Raw genomic sequence first — 23,940 nt, 5'->3', positions numbered from 1 at the left:
AAAAGTAACAAACACATCCAGCCATTGTCCGCGGAAAATTTAGAATGCACTGACTGGTTGAAGTTTCAAAATCAGCCTCACTCTCATATCAATCAGTTATCGACACTGCTTATATTTTGATAGATAAAGGGCTCTCACCGATCATTTTAAAATAACGAATAAAATGCGGAATGAGGACACTTGGTAAAAATCAGTACATTTTCAGGTTTTTCTGCCTTGAAAAACTACGCAGGGCAGACCTTTGATCAATAGTACGGACCTGAAAAAAAAACGGGACGGATGGTCACCGTAGTTATATGCCAAAAAAAGACTCCTCGCATAGCTATATGGTTAAAAGTGCTCAGTTTATTATTGCAATGAATTTTATATGCACATATGTACGTATATCTATGTAGCTACATCCATTTTAGTGCACATAATTCAATCAATTTGTTTCTCTACAGACACTTATCACAAATTATCACTAGAGTCTGCTGGGAAGCGTTTCTTAACCCAGCAGCTATTCCTCGTTCTTACGCGCTACTTTTTTTTNTGTGTTGCGAACTGAGCAGGGAGTTTTATTCTGCATCTATTACAATTGCTCAATATCAGCAACAAAAATATTTTGTGTGAAGCAACACTTCAATAAAATATTGCAATATTTTCACCTGGAGAATTGTCATCTTTTAAATACTGTCCAACAAAGTCTTGTGACGTAGAGCGTTCATTTTCAGTACATATATATATGAACAAAAACTTTTTATGCGATAATGGAAAACATTTTCGGTATATGCATTTTTGGGACATATACCAAGTATATTTTTAATATATTGGAGTAATTTTAATGATCATATAATTAAGTTATTTGTGCATATTTTTGTCTTCCCTAGTAATGGCATATCTGCTATGCATCGAATTTTAAAAATAATGAAAACGGAATCAAGTAAAACTGTGTACTGATTGAAAATCTTAGCTTTTTCGACTTTCTTCGCTTGTAGCACTAATAATTTTCATTGAAATCGGCACAAATTATGTATATATTTTTGTAAAAGGTACCTTTCGAACTGTAAGTCGCTTACGTTGATTGGGAGATTTTTTTCATGACATATTGAAGAAAAGCTCCGAAAAGTAACAAACACATCCAGCCATTGTCCGCGGAAAATTTAGAATGCACTGACTGGTTGAAGTTTCAAAATCAGCCTCACTCTCATATCAATCAGTTATCGACACTGCTTATATTTTGATAGATAAAGGGCTCTCACCGATCATTTTAAAATAACGAATAAAATGCGGAATGAGGACACTTGGTAAAAATCAGTACATTTTCAGGTTTTTCTGCCTTGAAAAACTACGCAGGGCAGACCTTTGATCAATAGTACGGACCTGAAAAAAAAACGGGACGGATGGTCACCGTAGTTATATGCCAAAAAAAGACTCCTCGCATAGCTATATGGTTAAAAGTGCTCAGTTTATTATTGCAATGAATTTTATATGCACATATGTACGTATATCTATGTAGCTACATCCATTTTAGTGCACATAATTCAATCAATTTGTTTCTCTACAGATACTTATCACAAATTATCACTAGAGTCTGCTGGGAAGCGTTTCTTAACCCAGCAGCTATTCCTCGTTCTTACGCGCTACTTTTTTTGCCTAGCAGAAACTAGCAGCTGTCAGAATGAATAAACAGTTGTTGAAACGAAAGCAACCGAGGTTAAACAACGTTGTTTCTATCTGCATATTGTTGGTATTTCTTTTTTAATAAAAATGAGGGAATCAGTTAATATTGATGAAGTGTTGCAAAATATATGTATTTTGAATATTTTTGAAATATAAAAAGCTATTAAAAAATCGCGCCAAATATTTTCAATTGTCATCGATCAGCTGTTTACTTGTTAGTTTGCGTTTCTTTATTATTTCTTAATTTCCTGATATGTATCTGCTAGAAAAGTAAATAAACAAAGCTATTATCAATATGGACAGCAAGCAGTATACCGCCCCAGTGGGAAAATGTAATGTATATCTAGTAATCGAAAAAATATCCAGTAAAGAACCTTTTTCACATTCGAAAATGCATTTTTCTCCCCAGGGCGATGTCCTAAGAAAAGTGGGACATCCAATTTTGCATTACCTAGTATCGAGAAATGAATGTGATTTAATATGGAATTGTTGGGGCTTTTTGAATAAATTATAATGCTGATTACATATTAAACAGTAATTGTATGTAAAACTCATAAGAAGTACATTCGATTATTTATCACCCATGGAATGCATTACTAATTTTGCCACTGGGTATATATACATATATGTATGTAAATATTTAAATAGCGGTTGTTGCGCCTGTCTGTTCTGACGCGCAGCAACTGATTGCCGTTGTTCATCGTTTGTCAAATGAGACAAATAAATACACAATTACACACTTAAGTGATTCTGTGGCTCGTTTTTCGCGTCAGTTGGCCTCCTGATATGGAGTGGTTTTGCTTTTGTTCAAAAACGGAAGTTGTAAGTGTAAACATTGCAATTGTTGCAAATTGTCGATATAAGCGGAGCGGCAGCAAGCGAAACTTATGAATACATACATAAATATATTGTAGGAGTACAAGCCTCGCAGGACTGTAGATTGCTTCTGGTGGGCTGTTGCTGAAGATTGAGTATTCGCCAATTTATACAGAGTTAGCACAACCGTCGAGAGAAAACTCGGGCCCTGGACTAAAAACTCACGGGTCCCTATACATAAATTGTATTAATTTAAAAGTAAATGTAATTTTCTTTAATTTATAGGGTCAAGAAATAATAAGCACGAATCGGAATATGTTTATAATACTTAAAAACCTATAATTAAGGAGCAATTACATTGTAAAACATTTAAAAACAAGTTATGGCTCTGCTATTTCGGGCACCTTAAAAAGACCGGGCCTGGGGGATTTATCCCTTTCCCCCTCCACCTCGAGGGGCCTTAGAGTAAGTCCTTAAAAATTGACACCTTCCTCCTACCACCTTCATATGTATGTATGTATGTACACATATTTTTCGACAAGTCTTGAGCATATATTCATTTATGTACAGTTTTTTTGCAAAAAGCAAAAAAGTAAACTCTACGGCTTTTGATAAATATTTATGTATGTATCATGGTAGCCAACTCATTTTTGATAATTCCCCTTGGATATCTCCTTATTTACAAAAAAAAATTGTGTGTATTTTGATATATTGCTGGTCTGCCTGTTTATTTTCTTTTTAATGTAATTCAGCTATGTATGTGTTCATAGACCAAACCAAACTTTTATAAAGTTAGTTAATAAATAAAGAAAAAAGTGTACATATGGGTAATACTTGCACAAATACAGTGGTCGAAAAAATTTTAGTCGCGTCAAATTTTGACAAGTTTTCGCAATCATTATTATTATTTTTTGTTATTAATTTGATATGTTTTTGTATAAAAATAAAGTTCATTCTTTAACAAAAAACATATAAAACCAAGTTTCAAACTTTGTGTAATATTAACAAAAAATTCTACAAACTTTCGTAAAAATTTCGAGCTTTGTAATTAGATTTTCCAGAAAGATTTTGAGTATGCAGGTTTTTAGCCTACACAATTCTAATAATTGCAAGTTTCAAGTGGCTAACAATTTTAGTTAAATAAAATTGTGTTTATTTGTTATATGAACTCAAATGCGACAAAGAAAATTCTAAATCAACGGTAATTTGCATAATTTGCAGGATTGTATAATCAGTACGTTTAGTTGCAATGCGACTATTTTTACCTCATTATGAAACTAGTGAAGCAAAAAAGAATAAATTAGCTAAACTTGATTCCTCACAAAAAGCAGTTCATCTCCCGATTCTGCACCTAAACTGAAATTCCCCACAAAAAACGGTCCATTCCCCGATTCCCCAAGCAAACTCAAACCCCCCGCAAATCGGCGAAATCCCCACGAGTTGGCTTCCCTGGTATGTATGTACATTAGGGTGGTCCAAAAACGCATGTGAATAAATAAAGTCGGAATTTTTATGCTCTCACCCCTTAGGATTGTTCTATCCCGAAAAAAATATACCTTTATTTTTTTATTTTGAAATAAAAAATATTTAGAGGTCGCTCAAAGCGCCCAAAGTTTTCCACTACTTTTCGTAGAAATGGTATAGAATAGTAAAAAATCATTATTTTTCTACCAGAAAACTCTGTTTATCTGCAGTAGATTCCTAGTAATAATACCCATTTGTTTATTTAACCATTTTTTCATCGCAACTATGATTTATAGGTCCGCCAAAAACCCATAAAAACCTCGAAAAATGTAATGGGGCAACCAATAAAAATCGTTAGTTTTCAAAAATGGTTAAATAAACAATTGGGTATTATTGTTGACAGTCTTCTGGGCAGAACAAAAGTTTTCCGATCGAAAAATATTGATTTTCAAGAATTCTATACCATTTCTACGAAAAATTTTATTTTTCCCTTATAAAAATACATGGAAAACTTTGAGCGCTTTGAGCGACCTCTAAATATTTTTTGATTTAAAAATAAAAAAGGGGTATACTTTTTTTCGATATAGAACGATCCTAGGAGGTGAGAGCATTACAATTCCGACTTTACTGTTTTTGGACCACCCTAATGTACATACAAATGCGTACATATATTGAAAAAGTCAATGTTTTAAAAAGGTTTTTCTAGATTTGCATAGCAGTTAAATGTCCCCTTATTCAGTAAAAAAATTACAAATACTTATTGGTAGGTGTAATTTAAAGATATTAGTAAAAATACGTGGGCGTGACGTTACGAGNTACAATTCCGACTTTACTGTTTTTGGACCACCCTAATGTACATACAAATGCGTACATATATTGAAAAAGTCAATGTTTTAAAAAGGTTTTTCTAGATTTGCATAGCAGTTAAATGTCCCCTTATTCAGTAAAAAAATTACAACTACTTATTGGTAGGTGTAATTTAAAGATATTAGTAAAAATACGTGGGCGTGACGTTACGAGAAACAGAAGTGGATTTTGACTTGGGTTACAAAATCGCAAAACTTTGCGAATTGCCAAGACTATTTGTATACAAGTTTTTGTAGTAATATTGCAAATATTTAAGGTTAATCTTCCAAGTTTTTAAATGTAGAAATCTTTTCTGCAGTATGTTTAATCAGTTCAATTATCTGACGTGACGTTACCTGGTATTACGTAACTTAAAAACCATTGAAAAAGTTTTGTTAATATTGTTCTTGAGAGAATTTTTAACGGGAAGAAAACATGCAATTTATGTCGAGCGTACTTTTTATTTTGACATCAGCGCCACCAGTGGCTCCATTTTTTACAAATTTATGTCTTATTACATTTTAACTAAGCATGCCAAATATGAAATAAATCAGAGCAAAAATACGGTTTTGAAAAATATCTCGCCTCTGGCGCCAACTAACGAGACCATATTTGGAAACAAATTTTCTGCTTACATAACCAGTGTATATCACAGCCCACGGCAGTGCGCGCGAGTGATGAAAGCAGCCACAGTAGCATGCTGAAATGACTCTCTTATATATGTATACAGGATATTTGGAAGTTTTTATCCAGACGTCCAATCGACATGTTTTAGGTATCGTTGGAAAGGTCTTGTGAGTGTGTCCAGAAAATGCATCCAAGTTTCATAAACGATTATCCGAATTCTTAAAAATTAGGGTAAAGTGTTGCGAATCAAAAAACGTTTTTTTGCTTTTGCCGATTTAAGGGGGTATGAGGGTACACCCGACATATTTAGTGTTATTCTATAGGCCAACACCTTTCAAACAGTATCTTATATATTGAGTTCAGCGTACTTGTTGGAAAGATATAGAGGTAAAGGTGTTTTGGTTCGTGTCTCCACTACGATATGCTTTGGTATATATGTGGCGTCTGTACGTACCTTCATTTAATTTTTTTCAAACTTTCAGGAATTAAAGTACCAAAAAACTAGGAAGGTTTTGTTCCAGGAGGTTTCCACTCGTATGCCTTTGTGGGCGTGGCTGGTGCCTGAAATTCGAAAAAAAGGCAGTTTTTTAAACTACCACTGAGGCCGCACTACTCATTCCATACCATTCATGTTGACATCAGTAGAAGGGCCTTAAAATAAGCTATCTAACGCTGTTTTTTGCGTTCATTAAATATAAATATATCATAACGTTATCGCCTAAAAACTAAAAATCGGGCAGCTGAAAATATAGATTTCGGGAATTTTCTCAAAAACTGGTTAGTAGATTTTATTCCAAGTTTTCTCAAGTCTAGCCCAAAACCTTAGCTTTCATGTGGTATATAGGTTATATCTGGGAAAGCTCTTGTTGTGGAGATATCACGATTCAAATTGAAAAAATGTCGCTCCAAATAGCGAAAAATGGTTAAAAGTTAACATATTCGTCTAATTTGATTACTTTTAGTTATAAACGTAAAATATCCAAATTCCCACAAAAATTCCCCGTTCCCCAATGCCACCTAAACTGAAGTTCCCTGCAAATCCCGCCAGTTGGCTTCCCTGTACGCGATACATAATTAAATAAATAAGAATTATTTTTACTTTTGCTGGTTTCTTTGTTTTCTTGTACATACGTAAGTTTACATGTATGTACACATTCAGTGTGAATGCAATGATATCGTGGGCGGGATATTTGATGTACACAGTATGCAACTATACCCGCACTTAACCAACCTGGGAAGGCGCTTACATTATCACCTACATTTGTACGAACATACATATGTACTTATGTATGAATGCATTTATTTCACTTGATTTGTCGCTACTAATTATGTATAGATTGCCACTGAGCAAAAACGCGTCAGTAAAAAAGGCGAGTGCAGCACCGTACTCGCGATAGAAGTAAAACTTCTTAAAAGACTTATATGTTTCAATGGAATTGAATTCAGTGTTAAATATTTGAATACATCATTTAGATTTAGATAGAGTTTTTAGCCATTTATTTGGGAAAAATAAAACATTTAGATTTTTGTTTGGATTAAATTTGCTATCACAAAACAATTGATATCAAATAAAACAACTCTTTGAGGTAAAATTTTCGAGTGACGAAAGCTGAACTAGAAACACGAAATTTATGATCTCAATTTCGTGACGAAAATTATACGCATTTTTTTAACTGCTTTGGAAACTGACGGAAAATAGTATTATTTATTCGGACCGTTGCGAAGTTCTGTCTACTCTTAGAAACATAACACAAAAAATTAGAACTTTAGTAACGATTCGTATGAATAATACTATTTTGCGTCAGTTTCCAAAGCAGTTAAAAAAAATTTGATAATTTTCGTCACGAAATTGATATCATAAATTTTGTGTTTCTAGTTCAGCTTTCGTCACTCGAAAATTTTACCTCAAAGAGGTGCTTTATTTGATTATAAATAGCAGCAAAATCGGCCTATAAATAAGTTAGAAATAGGACATAATTCTTTTTTTTTCGGGGTAGACTTTTCGCTGGAATCGCCACGATTTCGACTTCATATTTGCCAATTAAATATTATATCGACCTCTTTGTATTTTTGGTAGAAAGTAGTGAAATATTTTGATACGATATTTATTGTATGTATGCGTTTTTTTTTTTTTTGTGGGAACTAACACAAAATACTAGTGGAGAAAACAGCATAAATCGGAGCAGATTCGCGGATCTTAAAGAGAGATATGTTCCTGCCCTCCCTACCGCAATGTAGCGTCTCCGATAAAAAGATGTTAAGAACCGGGGTTAGAATTTTAAGCTTGAAAAAAGGAAAAATTATCATTTGAGAAAAGGCAAAAAAAGCAAACAATATGCATGTCCAATTAAATAAATAAAAAAACATATATATAGTGGTAAAAAAATTATAGCCGAACCACTTTTAGCCAAGTTTTAATGTATTATTTTTGTGGTTATTTAATTTTGGTTATTCTTTTATAAAAATATAGTTAGTTCATTCTTTAACAAAACCATTGGAACTTGTGCAATATTAAAAACATTCAAAAGACTTTCGTACAAATTTCGAGCTTTTTTAAAAATGGCTTTTTTTTTAGCCATTTGAAACTTGTACTATATTCTACTAGAATTCAATGGGCTACAAAACTGCATACTTAGAATCTAATTAAAAACTCTAAATTATTACAAAAATTTGTTGAATTTATTTTTTTTAATTGCATACATTTTTAAGGCAGTTTCCCTCGATTGGTACATTTGAACAGATTTGTGCATTTTTTTATTGGGCTATTGGTACAAAATACCAAAATTGGGATAATTTTTTTTGTAGTCAAATGATTGGTACAATACAGCAATCTTCTATTGAAAAATTTCAACAAATTATTTTTCGTGATTGGTATAAATAAAAGTTTTTGGGTATTCACACAATTGGGATACGATTTGACCCATATTTCGGTAAATACCCAATTGTTTTTATACGGATGTTGTTAAAGAATGAACTATAAAAAAACAACCAAAATTAAATAACAACAATAATATTTTAAAACTTGTCAACATTTGGTGCGGCTTTAATTTTTTCGACTACTTAACATAAGTTGACTATGATTTCTCGGACGTGCTATCATAGTAGCACAAGGCCACTAATATTTGACTTACAAACAAAATACGGGCAGAAATTTCAACCCTGTTTGTGTGAAATATTTTATTTTTTATCAGAATTTTTCTTTTAATCAATCTTTGTTGAAATAAAAGTGAAAAAAAAAATATTTTGTCAGAACCACTCCCTCTATTAATATTGCACTCTCTCAATTAATATTATTGTGATTATGTATATTTACCTATATACTTTTATAAATTTTCGACATAAAAAAACGAACACATTTCATATGCATTATGATTTAATAATCTATATTTTTCTAAGGCATGCATAAAGTTTTAAATATTAAAATATTTAACAATAAATTTAAAAATATTTGCTTAAATACAAAGAAATGCGAATGGAATGGTTTGTACCTTAATACCTACATACATACATACGTACATACTTTTATACACACATATGTATCTACGTGTTTGTTTGCATGCATTTCCATCAACCGTTCCTGTTTTAGCATTCAACCACCCGCTTTGCCCGGTAGCCATTCATTTAATTTATTTATTGGCGTTTCATTGCTGAATTTATGCATTTCGAATCCCTGTGTTGTAAATTTAGTCGAATGTGAAAATTGTGCATTTTGGCATAGACTGAATCTATCTGTGCTGTTCACACATAACTATGTATGTATATGTATGTATGTATGTGCATATGTATGAACACTCGGAGTATCTATTAATGTACATAGGTACATACATATGTGCATAAATACTTACATATGCATACAAATATACGTAAGGCGCACACTTTTATGCTCGGGGACAGATAACTCATGTATGTGCGTATGAGACGTGGCGGGATTTTCATTTTAAAATATCGCGTAGCAATATGGCATGCGAAATAAACTAAAACAAAAAAGCGGAACTCAAAACAAAAACAAAAGCCGAGTGGTATAAAACAATTGAAAAAAAAGCTATAACAGCGGCAGAGGAAAACCGAACTTAAAGCAATGACAAATAGTGTGCGGAGATAAAAAGCACACACACGTTCGAACACATATGTACACTCAGAAGCGAATAAGTAACCCTTTAGGAAATGCGAGCATTCCGCCATGCATGACGAAAATATTCCCCAGAATGAAAGAAACATCCCTCTTTGGCTTTCTGCACATTGGTCGTCCAATCATAGTTGCTTCATCATCACAATCATGATGCAAGGATAACATGACGACTACACTTTCGCACACTCGGTCGTGATATTTCAGTTCAATTGGCGTCACTTGGTGCAGGTATTTTCTGTCTTTCTGGTTAATAGTGCTGCCACAATTCTTGATATCATTTTTCAGTAATATCTCTTCTTTTCTTTTCCTGAAATGTGTTTTGAGCATGCACACAGAGACTTTTTACAATTTCGTCATATTTTATAGTTAAAACGCTCACATTTAATGAATTTTAATGCAATAATCCACTTCTTAATAATATCCACAGATTTTATGCAAAAACTACTAATTTTTTTGCAATATTAATGCAAATATTAACTTTTTCACAAATTTTTTTCCATAAAATGTAAACAAACAATTCGTGCAAAACGTTCAGCAAACGACAGTGCCGTACTTATCCGTTTCTGCATCTTCTACGATTTGCCGATAACTAGCCGATGACGACAAGTGTGCAGATCTCCTTTGAACTGCATGTGCTCGGCTCAAAATTTCAGGGCGAGACGATAACGCAACTATGATTGAACGAAAAGTGTGCAGATAGCCTTTGTTGAACAATCTAGTTTTTTTTTTTAATACACGATGCCATTGGGAGGAAGTATTCCCTCGCGGTGGTAATATGCCCCTCTAACCACTCAGTAAAAGCGGCTGTCACCCAAAGCTTTTTTCCCGCTTTCTATTTAAAGTGAGAAGGGAACAGTGTAAATCATTGCGCAACCAAGGGCTGCTTTCGGAGTTCACCCCAAAAAAATCTTGATAGTAGAGGGGAACTTACTCCTACAGTAGGAAGAATTATTTACAAACTTGCTGAAAAATCGAGCAAAGGAAACACAAACCTGTAAAAATTTCTTGTAATTAATTTATTAAGTTTTATTAACATTCTTTTTTAAAAACTTTTTTATTGCTTTTCAGCGATGAGGATGCATCGAACTAAACTTGTTATTGGCCAAGCGCCGATCGCCTGGGGATCAGCGTAAAGTATTTCGCCGGGAGGCGGTTGAACCCTATGCTCGCTCGTACGATCCAGTAGGATGTACTCGCTGGTCTTAAGCTCTTTTGACCTGCTTGAGTTATATTAAGTACAATGCAAACACAATATAAAAAATGTAAACCCTTAGTTAGGACAAATAATTGCATAAATATATTTAATGCATAAAATGTGGGGGAATTTTCACAATTTTTTGTTGATATATCTTTAGGTGTGAAACTTTCCTCCCTACAAATTATTTTCCCGGGTGCGCCCCTTCGGAGTTTCCGCGAGTGGTGATAAGGAACGAGTCCGTTTTACTTCCAAGTGGAAGCATTCCCCATTTTCCTAGAGGGAAAGAACCACGCATGCATATGTATATACACCATATGTACATGCATGCATTCATACACATGTACGTATATAAATATATGTATATGCATGCATACCTTCATGTCAGTGCGATATCAGGCTGGTGCTATGACCGGTAGGCGGGTGCAGCAGGCGCGGCAATGCGATGCGTTGCGGTGATTTATTTGCATATAAATGGGGCGAAAATGCAAAATCACACCCATACAAACTCACACATATATGGAGACATATTTCTGTATGTATGTAGGTTCGCACATACCCGTGCGTATTTATGCACATTTGTGGCTGTCATCAAACCAAACACGGAGGGTTAAGTGTGGCGCATATGTAGTTGACGTAATGCGGCATTCGCAATCGAAGAATAAAATATTTTTGCGGCGCATAAAGTAAAAGCCTCCCTTTTTTGACGCCAATGCAGCACATAATTTAAGCGCCGGCTGGCTGCTGACTCTTGGCTGCTGGTGGATTTTAAATTTGTTGGTGGAAAGAAGGCAGGGGTAGCATAAATATGTATGTACCATACATGTATGCACATTACGGTTGTTATTATTTTGGAAGTGTGGTCATTTTCGTTGCCCACCCCCGTTTTAATTAAAATAATTTGAGCTTAAGATGCTCACCTCTGCCCGCCAAAATTGAACTAAAAGAGTGAAATAATATTGTCATATCAAAAGAATGTACCAGGTAGTCAATACGTCAACAATCAAATTTATTGAAGTCCATAACACAGTACAACACAAACAATAACAAAGTTCTGACATCGGATTCTGGTAGAGGGGACCAAAGATACTATATGTACATCGGCATTTGAAAATTTACGTCAGAGTTTTATTTTAGAGAGGAGGCGGACAAAGTGCCACCCTCTTTTGCACATTCTTATGGGAAGTCGACGTAGGTAACCATATGATTCTCACATTTTAGACGTACGATGTGTTCATCCGTTTTATGTAAAATACGACAGAGAACATTTTTTAGGAACATTTTAGCCATCTAACTCCTCAATAGGTAGGCCATTTTTTCCCCATTTTAGAAAAGGGCAAAAATGCACACAATTTCGAATCTTAATGCGCTCAAGAGCTAATTTTGTAATGATTCCGAATGGATACTAAAATAACCCACAAACCAATAGTGTGTATGGAAATAATTTGACTTTATATAAGTATAAGCATCGAATAAAAAAATACAATTTTGTTTTTAGAATAAATAAATAAGTAAATAGTAAAAACAAATATTTTTAAAGCAAACTTTCCAAATATGAACGAAATCGGACCATAAATAATGGATTACAAAATATATCGACTCGTGCGCCACCTATCGGCAAAACTTTTAGTGGAGTTATTTCTTTTCATGTAGTTAATATACTTTCTAAATATGAACCAAATCGGATTATAACTACGGGTATTTCAAATGTCTGGACTCCTGCGCTACCTATCGGATTAACTCATCTTTCGTTTTGCATTGTCGTCGAGATCTGATCCAACTGTGAAGGTTCAAGTCTCTAGGTCATCGGGAAGTTGGTCTAAAATTGATTCCAAGATTTTCCCTTAACAAATATACTTACATACAGGGGTGCACCCAGAAACATATTTTGGGAGGGGTTTATACTCCTCAAAATTCTCCTCAGATAATATGCTCTTTAGAATACATTTATGAAAGTTTTATGTACAGTATGTAATAAATAAATAAACTTTTAAAAGTCTCATAACATGCACTTTATTTACATAAAACTAACACAGAACTCTAACATTTTTAACCGGCTTCAAAAAGAGGGTGAGGTTATCAATTTGTCGGAAAATTTTTTTCTTTGTTTTTTTATGTATGCCACCGCATAGCTTTGAGCCACGCGATTTATATGATCCTTTTTCTTAGATCCGATCATTGGATCATGAAGAAATTAACGGTACTCATAAATTTATATAAGAGTATCCTAAAACCCACCCCTTGTGTGCGCTAATTCTTGCATACATACATACATGCAGAGCAAGTTAAATAAAAGCTCGTAAAAGACAAAGTATCGTTTAATACAGTTTAAAACAAAACAAAATGAAACGAGCCTGAAAAATTATCCCTGTTTCTCTGATGAAGACTTCAAGTAATAAAATACAATTGTTTATTTAATCATTTTGTAATACTAACGTTGTTTTGGGGGTTTTGTTTTTCCTACATACAAAATACCTGAAAAACTTTAAGCGCCCTCTAAATATTTTTTGATCACAAAATAAACCAACAGGAATATTTTTTCCTAGGGAGTGAGAGCATTAAAATTCCGACTTTAGTTTATTTTTTCACCACCCTAATATATATACACTAGCGAAAATCAACAGCATTACTGCTTTTTAAGGGTATTATTAAATGTATGGAAAATCAATTATCAAGATATCAGCCAATACTTCCCATATACTAACCGAAAGGGAATAACTTGAGCTCTTAACTAAACAAAACAAAATCATTAGAGCGGTTTTCGCTCGATTTTGACCAATTTATACTAAAATTGTGTACTTGAATACCGATAAAGGAAACCTAACATTTCTAAGCTATACTGCCAAGTTGTTATGAATTATAAAAAATAACAAGTAATTTTTAAGCAAAAAACAAAACCGACTTCAAATGTCATAAAAAAATTATGAGTACCGTTAAATTTTTCATGATCCAATGATCGGATCTAAGCCAGATTAGTACGGGACCAACTCTGAGACACCACCTTTCCGATGCAAAAAGAATCGGTTAACGTGGTCCAAAGTTATGCGGTAACATACATAAAAAAAATATTCCGACGAATTGCTAGCTTCCTACTTTTTTTGAAGTCGGTTAAAAAAATCGATTTCGATCGTAAATTCCTTCGGGGCTATTTGCTGCACAGGTATGTATGTATGTATGTATGTATGTATATCGACAACGACACAACCATAGTGACAATAGTAACAACAACACTTTGCTGATATGGATTTGCGGTCTCAACTAGCGGCCAAACAAACAGAGCCATCTTCATGCCCACAGTGCCCATGCATATAAACCTACGTATGCACATACATATGTACATAAATACATACTTACATGCAAACATAAATTTACTGCACATGAGCATACTTTAACATATACAAACGCACATTGACAGTTAATTTTGCAATTGTATTTCAATAACAATAAATTTGTGCTTCCGACGTAAAATACGAGTGAAATGTGTGTTGTTTGCATTGCCCGAGTTTGTGTTGTTTGTGGAGTAGCGATAGTGTTTAATACGTGTACATGTGAATTGTATGCTCACTGAGGAGAAAGAGGACCGCCTATCCCGCTTAGCTTAATTTTCATATAGGTATATACATACACTTGTACACACGTAGAGTTCACACAATACCATGCAAACATTAATAAAATGTAATTAAAATTTGGTATTAGCTAAAACATACAATATGTGCAATGACAGCTGCACACTCACCGACATCAACTGAAGTACATTTACATATTTTAAACAAAATACACGAAGACAGAATGATTTTGATTACAACAACAATAGCAATAGCTCTTTCTTAAAACACCTTTAGTACGAGAACTTTGGTACATACGTGCATACATATATATGTATGCATGTACATACATATATGCCAATGTACATACATACGTGATGGTCAGGGCCGGCTTTAGAAGCAATGCCAACCGGGGCGTAAATGGAACGAAACGCCCTCTGATAATAATGCTTATTGCTTCGGTTTATTTTTCTTATATGTTAATCAATTGCAAAAATTGTCGAAATAAAAAAATTTCAATTTTTACTATAATCAAAATCTTTAGATACATCAAGTCTACCTGTGTACTTGGCTTGAGCAAATTTTTCGATGACTTTCCACAAGCTCTTCTGGGTAACAATCAAGTTTTCGATAGATAAGATAGCTAGAGCGTTTAATCTTTATTGTGACATAGCAGATCCTAGGCACGTTTTGGTGAGCTGCGACTTCAATAAACCTCGCTCCCTGCTGACAACAGCCACTGGAAAAGTCAACAAAACCTTAAGAGAAATCCAAGCATTAGAAAATATATCGAAGAATTTTTCTTGAAGAACTTCAAGAAGCTCCAGTGCCCGTTTTAGCGATGCAGGTTTAATACGTCGTAATTGTTTCAACGCTTCATAAAGCTCCAATCCATTTACGTCCGAATTTTCTTCAGGTGTTCAACTCACGACATTTTGACAATAAAAAAGCGTCATCTTCGATTGAATCTTGGGACTCTTTCGAATATGAGTAAAAAGAAACCCCTCATAGATTTTCATGATTTTTCAACTGCTCANCCCGTTTTAGCGATGCAGGTTTAATACGTCGTAATTGTTTCAACGCTTCATAAAGCTCCAATCCATTTACGTCCGAATTTTCTTCAGGTGTTCAACTCACGACATTTTGACAATAAAAAAGCGTCATTTTCGATTGAATCTTGGGACTCTTTCGAATATGAGTAAAAAGAAACCCCTCATAGATTTTCATGATTTTTCAACTGCTCCAATATTTCCTTGACAGAAGCTAAGGTAGTGTCAACTAGAACAACGAAAAAATCAATTTTAAATTGATCTTCTAGTGTGGAAATTGCAGACCCGTCTTGACTGTCGTAATCGAAAATCTTCTTCTTTCTTCTTTTACGAGATGAGCACCTTTTGCCGCAAATTTAAATGCTCTATATATCTGTAGGTGGATAGAAATTCAACGCAAATTTCTATAGGCTCAGTGACTGCAGCGATGCCCATGGTTGTTCTCTGCATTGATTTACTCATGAGATTGACCTAGAATGGGTGTTATACTAAACAGCCAAGCATTTGGCCTCATGTTGGGCACACGGATATTTCAGATCAGAGGAAAAGAAAGTCTCCTTTAGAGCTTCCTAAATTTCTTTCGCCTAATATTAAATGACTTTATCCATGTCCAGTCTGTTTTCCCAACGAGTTGTGCATAATGGTTTTACGGTGAGATTTTGAACATGATTTTTGAAAATGGTCCATCTCTGGGTAGATGCTCAGAATGGAAAGAAGATGCGTTGAAGTACACCTAAAAGAGTCATGCATGTTCTGGATGTAGAGGCAGCATCGCCCTTCACCAAATTCAAGGAATGCCATCCCCATTGTACAAATGGTACTCTCGCATTTAGTTCGAGGAACTCGACTTGATCTCCTTTGTTTTGTAAATATCTGATATTTATGTTGTTGTTTTCAACAACCCCCCCTCTCTAATTGAAGCCTAGCGCAACCGCCCCTAAAGCCGGCCCTGGTGCTTGTTCAGATAAGAAGAATTCGGGCGGTAAGTCGAATATTGGCGCTCTGCATACACATTGAACAATTAACTTGACAATCTTTCCATTTGTCAGTGTGTTAATTTATAATCAAATCAACATAAACCTAACCACCGCCCGATGGGAGCGAGTCTGGCTGAGATTGTAGCAGGGTTGAAAGGAATTTTTGGTCACAACCCTTGGACTGACCTCTGGGGCCTCTCAGTGGGTAAGTTAAGTAGCAAATTTCTGGCACATAGCATACCATATACATATATATGTATGTATGTATATATATATGGGTGCACTCAGTGTGAAATTCCATCTAATTTTGTTGGGCAGCAGAGGATCTGATATGGTTGCACTGACATGGCCGTTTATGCACATTATGGCTGCGACAGGTGCAGCCATTATGCTACCGTGCATTCTGCCCTCCGTCCACTGCCGTTTAATCATTCACCGCAAGGGTTGTTGTGCCAGGGCTCTTGCACTATCTCTTTCACTCTGTTTACATGTATCACCTTCTCCCTTAGCACCACTTCCTTTTTACTTTCTTGACTGTTTCTGTTTAGCTGCTGACTTTCGCTTAATGTTACATTATTCCGATTTATTTGCAAAAACTTTTGCATTTCTTCAAATGCATTTCTGTTATTAATAGGGGTATTCTCTGAGTCTTGCAAAGCCCTTGCATGGTGCACAGATTGCACGGATTGCACGGTTAAAACCGGTTTTCGTATGGGACAGCTTTGCAACCCGTGCAGTCCGTGCACCGTGCAAGGGCTTTGCAAGACTCAGAGATTACCCCTAATGAGAAAGAAAAGGCTATGTATTAGCATCAAGAAATCATAAATAGCGGCGTAACGTTAACAAAAATCGACTTGGTAAATAATGCACAGTCCAACCGAACACTAGCGTTAATGTTAAGAGCATATTTCGTTTCAATGGAAATTATTTGGCACTGGACAGAGAAAATTTTATTTATTTATGTATTTATAAAAGTTTACATAACAATAGGAATGATTAAATAAACCATAAAACACAGCTCCAGCAGCAATAATTAGTTAGTGCTGGTTTCAGCGCTTTAGAAGAGGCGATTTTAACAAGAGCAGCAAAAACCCGACGAGACACAAGAAAGCTTTAAAAAGTCTGAATTATTTAGAGCCGTTATGACACCAATATGCATGTCCGACTCAAGAAAATCAGCATAGAGACGCAGTTCTTCACAATAAAAAACAACTGTCCCAATAAAAACGGAAAGTGGATCCACTACGACAACCAAAAGTACAGAAACTTTTGAGATAAACGCGGCATTTTTCCCAGTTAAAACTAAATTTTTTTTATTCACAGTGCAAATTTTAAATGAAAATATCTCGGAAAATTAAATCCAGGAAAACAATATACGAATCCGTAATCTACGACCCAAATTACGTATTCTGGCGTTTTTGTTATATTTCCAAATTTGAGATTTTCCCTACAGTGTAATTATTTTCACGTGCTGAGGAATTTTAAGCAGTCTAACATTTGCTGCGTACCAGAAGAGCTTGCTGAATTTTTCATGTAACTATGACGAATAAAGTTTCCAGTATCTTTTTGAATTCACAAATCGAGCCCTACTTGCGATTATATCGTAAGTGACAAATCATCGATTTTTTTTGTTGCAAATAGGTTACAAACACTGCATAGTTAACCCGTCCAAAAAAAAATCACGAACATTGAATATGTACCGGTACGGAGAAACAAATAAATAGAATTTGAACGTTATAATTTTGGGCGTCTACAGTTTTGTCGCAAGTGACACCAGGAGTACAGAACTGCATTGTAATAGCAGTTTTCGGAACTTACTACTCATCAAAGTTGCAATCGCTAAGTGCAGCGTGTCTCGTCTGGCGGGGTTTTTTTGAAACTCTTGTCTTTTTAAGGGGCTATAATATTTAAAAGTATATCAGAAATAACAGACCCTTAAGCAGGCTTACATATATTCTTATTTAAAGAACTAGGTAGTAGAGAAAAATTGCCACTGAATTTGAAATTGCTATAGTTTATGCAGTTCAGGGTTCTTTTTATAAAACTGCAAAATTCGCTTTTAAGGTGATGAGGGGGGTTGAGGTGAGTTTGGGTGGGTTGAGGATTGATCTGAGGTGATTTGAAGTGAGGTAATGTGAGTTGAGGCGAGATGAGGTGAGGCAAGGTTGAAAAAAGTAAAGATGAGAGTCGAGGTTGGGTGAGGTGAGTTAACGTAATATGAGCAACATAACATCTTTGTCTTTATCTCTACATCTATCCCTTTCTCTATATCTCTATATTTGTACCTATCCTTTTCTTTATGTTTATCATTTTTCTTTAACTCTATTTTTACCAGTATCTTTATCATCTTCATATACATATTCAACTTTACCTTTGTCCTTATACTAAGTATTTAAATTGACCATTTTAAAACTCCCATATTAAAATGAGGTCAGTCTTGTGGAGATGAGGCGAGGAGAAGTGAGATGAGTAACATAACGTTGCCCTTTCTATATCTATATTTTCGCCTCTATCGTTTATTTATACACAGCTTTATTATCATCTTTACTTTGCCCTTATATTTATTTATCTAGTAACCTAAGGGCCGTTTTCTGAAGTAACCTTTAACTTTAAAGCTCACTTTATATTTAAAGGTTGGATTGAAAATAAAGCTATGTCTAAAGTTAAGCATTTCTATTAACGGGTTTTGACGTATGTATGTTTCTTGGTTGTAAACCAATTTAAACCCGATAATAAAATGCTTTACTTTAGACACAATTATAAATTGTAATGTAACCATTAAATATAAAGTGAGCTTTTAAGTTGCAGGTTACATGAGAAAATTATGTTAAGATTTGAGTCAAAACTAGAAGCAAGGCGATTTTTTTTAAGGTGGGTGTTCCTAGATCAGCTGGTTTTATGAATGTGTTTCGCCTGAATTTCCACAAACACTATTACAGATGTTGACAGTTTATGCCGCCAAAGCAAAAACAAAACACATGTAAATTTTTGTTTTTGTACTCCTGCTATAACCTTATATTTATTTATTCACCTTGATTCGAAGTGTATGAGTTTCTCTACACAAAGCACTCACATGTAAGTGTATATATGCATAAAGTACAGACATGTGCCGGTGCTTTTTACCAAACGGCACACACATGTGATGTGAGCAAGTTTTCAATTTTACAACACTTTTATCAACTTGCAATGTTGTGCGTCCAGAAACTTTCAATGTTGTGGATCCAGAAACTTTCAATGTTGTGTGTCCGACACCAAAGCAAAGCTTTGAAAAGTTCCTATAAAAAAGCATAGTGCATAGGGCGACAGCTGTAGTGAATAGGGCGAGGTAGATGACATCTAGATGTCGCCCTATGTACTACGTTTGCTACAGCGGAAATAGACGACACGCCATTTCTTTAAATAAAATTAATTGGTGCTCGTTTGTATGTACATACATATGTAAATGCATGTGTGTGCACCTTTCTATTAATATCGTTGAATTATTTTAATATCTATTGCAAAATTTTATTCAGACAGGACTAAAAAGTAGAAAATAAATAATATAAAAAAAACTTTTTAATATACAACGCTTTTATAAATGGACTAAAAAGTAGAAAATAATATTTCTCAGTCCCATAGAATTTGTTTTGATAACTTTTGATTTTGAAATTTTAGCAAAAGTCATTATAAACAATCTATGAAATTGAAAATGAAAAGCGTGGAGGCGCATGCAATACACTTGAATTGATATGAAAAGTAATATATGTATGTATGTATGTGGGTATATGAATAACTACCGCTTAAAATCGATTTCAAAGTTCTACTTTCGCTGTAGAAATTTTAGGTCTACGTTATGTAGTTTGACTTTTGTCAATTAAATCGAATGCTTTGTATTGCATGCGCTCCACGTTTTTCATTTTCAATTTCATAGATTGTTTATAATGACTTTTGCTAAAATTTCAAAATCAAAAGTTATCAAAACAAATTCTATTGGACTGAGAAATATTATTTTCTACTTTTTGGTCCATTTATAAAAGCGTTGTATATTAAAAAGTTTTTTTTATATTATTTTTTTATATGCACAGCACACGTGTGAGAGCGTTAAATGTTAGGATGTGCTGTAGAGCCAGTTTCGATAGTCGATAGTCACAACCTTCGAAAATGTCGCCACTATCGGTAGTTTTGATTAAAAAAGTCCAAAAATTAAATATAACAACTTTGATTGAAAGTGAGATCAGAATTGCAGAAATATGACCACATTTTTGTTAAGAGACAAAAGTTTATCAACGGTTTTTGGCTTCAAACAGCATCTACGCTCTGGAATTATTCGCCCTGCTTTGCTTAATGTCCCTTCCGATTAACAAGATGAAGCAGGTACCGCCGGCTTTTACTCTTTCTGAATAATGTATGTATGACGGAAATCTATCGATAGTGCTTACAAAACCATTGATGTTTTCGATAGTCAAAAACCATCGATATTATCGATAGTGCCATCGATAGTTTTCCAGCTCTAATGTGCTGCGCATGTGCAAATACGAACCCTGAAAAAACACATGTTTTCCTACACTGTGAAAAAAAAACGCGTTGTAATAATAAAAAAATTTTAATTGATTACCGTTTAAAAATGCTCGTATTTAAATCACGTGAAAAGTGTTAACAAAATGAATTTTTCCATTGTACATAGACTACGTTTAATGGAAATATTCAATTCAAATACGCTCGTATTAAAATTGAGCATTTTTCACTGCACGACTGGCGTTTTGCACGCTTCGGATGCTTTTTTCATATGTAATTAAGAAAGTATATGTATACAAAGCATGCACAGCGGTGACAACACATACACACGTACACACATGCATGGTATGACATAATGCACTAATCGCGCGCTGTGATGTAGATTCAAACACAACATTTGAAAACACATTTACATGTATGGCTGTAGCTGAGTGCGCAAAAAGGTTTGATACAATTGGTTGCTTCCAAGATGGCTCGCGTTCAATTACCATCAGACAGATCATAAAATAAGAATTGTTTTTTTTTTTCTTAATTATAATTTCGTCTAACGAAAAAGCATCTGTGCACTTCACAACGACATATTTTATAACGTACATTCTCAAATTTAAAACGAGTTGGGTTGGTGCTCTTTCATATGCGTATTTTTTTAAATTTAGCACGTTTTTTTTTTAATTCTAAAATTTTTTTCCCTCAGTGTATTTATATTTTTTCCAATAACTAGAACACATAAGAAGTCGTCAAATATAGAAATTAATTTCGAAACTTGCAACAATCTCGCTAATATGAACATTTTAGCCCTGGATCTATTCGGGTGAAGGATTAAATTTTTATATTTTTCTCACTAAAAACTCTAATATTAGAATTGAACTATCTAAACACTGAACACAGCTAAAGTTGAAAATTTATTGAGTTGTTCAGCGCGAATCTAAACTTAGATCACGTAAACGTCGCCCACATTTAACTGCTGGCTAACATTTGGTTGTCTATCTTAGTTTAAATCAGCCAGCGTGATCGTTTAAACTAAGTTTAATCCACAGTCAGATTTAACCGTGTACTGAATACTTGGCCCTTTAAGCACACTTTTTTTCAAACAATCCCTAAAATATCTGCACTCCGTTTTTAAAACTATCGTAAGCGCCAATACTTCGAGCCCTAACCGCCAAAATGACGTAAGCGACACTTTTTTCAAAATTTTATTTTTGATGCAGAAATATTCCTAGAGCATCTAGATGCATTTCTGCATCAAAAAGAAAATTTTGAAAAAAATGTCGCTTACGTTATTTTGGCGGTTAGGGCTCGACTTGTAAAATAGCCTCAGCATGTTCACGAAAAGTGTCGTAAGCGCCATGATACCTCTAAGCAATAAGAAATACAAAATATGAATACAGTGAAACCTCCCTTGGGCGGACACTCACCGTCAGTCATTGTCATTGTCCGCCCAAGAGGGGTGTCCGCTCAATGGAAGGGAAGCTTATTTTAGAAGTTTTTAATGTTTTAATTAATTGAATAGTCACTACTTCTTATTTGAATAAAAGATATTGATATTACATCGTTCAAACAAAAATGTGCATGTAATTTTTCAAAAGTGCATATTTCATTTATGTGCGTAAGTGCATATTAAGTAATAACAATATAAAAATAAATATTACATGTCAGTCCATAAACTATATAAAACCATAGATTCATTACATAAAAAACTGGGAAATTGTCGATTGACGCAAGTTTTATTTTTAATTTTTTTCAGTGTCAGTACCTTTTTCATCAATAGTTTTCATGTTTTTATCAGTAACAAAATCCAACCAGAAATCTAAATTTTCGGTCCATGTATTTATTAATATCTATTGTTATAAATTCATTAGAATTGGAATTGGATTCTCCAAGGGTTTCTGATAATTCAAATAACGAACCTAAACCATTGCGCAAACCAAAGTAAATGTGCGCATAACAATCACATTTTATGCGGGAAGTCCCCCTTTTTCCATTTAGTAGTCCGCCTATGAGGAGTTCGCGTCCGCTCAACGGAGGTGTTTGTTTGATTTGTTATGAAAAGAAATCTTAATGTCCGTTGATAAGAGGTTCGCGTCCGCTCAATAGTTTTTTGTGTCAATTTTATGCAAAATAACTGTCCGCGTCCGGCCAAGAGAGTGTCCGCTTAAGAGAGAGTAATTTATTCCGAAATTTATACTTAAAACTTGGTATAGGAAAAAATGTCCGCCCAAGGGAGATGTCCGTCTAATAGAGGTGTCCGTTAGGAGAGGTTTCACTGTAGTCCTATTAAAAAGCTACCATTCAGTAATATTGTTGTCTATTTAAATGCAACTAAAGTATTGCACTGTTTAGGAGATAATTAAACAAATACTCTCCTTTAAAATTTCCGTTTGTCGCTTATAATAACATCGGAAATATGGCTGGATATAAGCAAGTGATTCATTGCTTTTGAGATTTGTACATCGGCTTTTTCAGCTTACTATTAAAAATTTGAGAACTAGTGTCGCATCAGTAAACAAGCTCTGTTCAAATCATATCTGTATATTTTTTTTTGCTTCTCTTTTTAGACAGGATAATTCAAATGCTTTAAAGATTGTAAAAATAATAATTTTAGTATGCGAGCAAAGCAGAAGCACTTTGATTAAAATTTATATAAATGCCTGAAAAACGTAATCGGTTACATCAGTCAGTGTCGATCGATTTGAAAGACATCAGTTTTCCGGGCAATGATTGTTGTAGTTATTTTGAAATTAACTTGATCAACATCGACAAATTTTAGTACCTAAATCACTCGCTTCCTTAGCCATATGTTATTCCATTACGAAATGTACTTACAATTAAGTCATATTTCCAAGACACGAAGTTCAGAAATTATTCAGGAATTTAGTGAATTGGATATTTTCATGCAAAGTAATTTCGCTTTAACCAATATCAAGTAAATGTTTACAGGATCCTTAGGGGCCATTGGGAATTCAACGCATATAATAATGAAAAGTAATGAAATCTTGAGCACTGAATGGGCTGTCTGTCTTCCGACACTCAATAAATGCAACGTATTGGCTCATGCAATTTTATAATACCTTTGTGATGGTATGTTTCCATGCATGAACGAAATAATAACACTGTGAGACAAATGGTAGGGGTCAGT

The 23,940-nt window shown here is 34.3% G+C and overlaps 1 long non-coding RNA gene across 1 annotated transcript; it reads right to left on the bottom strand.

Moving 5' to 3' along the window:
• Window positions 1-799: 799 nt before the first annotated feature.
• Window positions 800-23,135, bottom strand: LOC108362115 (uncharacterized). Its single transcript, XR_001847417.1, has 4 exons — window positions 23,125-23,135; window positions 14,321-14,323; window positions 9,541-9,549; window positions 800-883 (listed from the first exon to the last, which is right to left on the bottom strand). It is a non-coding gene; the product is annotated as an uncharacterized LOC108362115 (long non-coding RNA).
• Window positions 23,136-23,940: the final 805 nt, after the last annotated feature.

The sequence above is a fragment of the Rhagoletis zephyria genome, unplaced genomic scaffold (assembly GCF_001687245.7).
Source record: "Rhagoletis zephyria isolate East Lansing unplaced genomic scaffold, Rhagoletis_zephyria_1.1 Rzeph_scaffold_00939, whole genome shotgun sequence".
Taxonomy (NCBI): domain Eukaryota; kingdom Metazoa; phylum Arthropoda; class Insecta; order Diptera; family Tephritidae; genus Rhagoletis; species Rhagoletis zephyria.
Note: the sequence above shows the minus strand (reverse complement) of the source record. Positions and strands in the feature narration are given on the sequence as shown.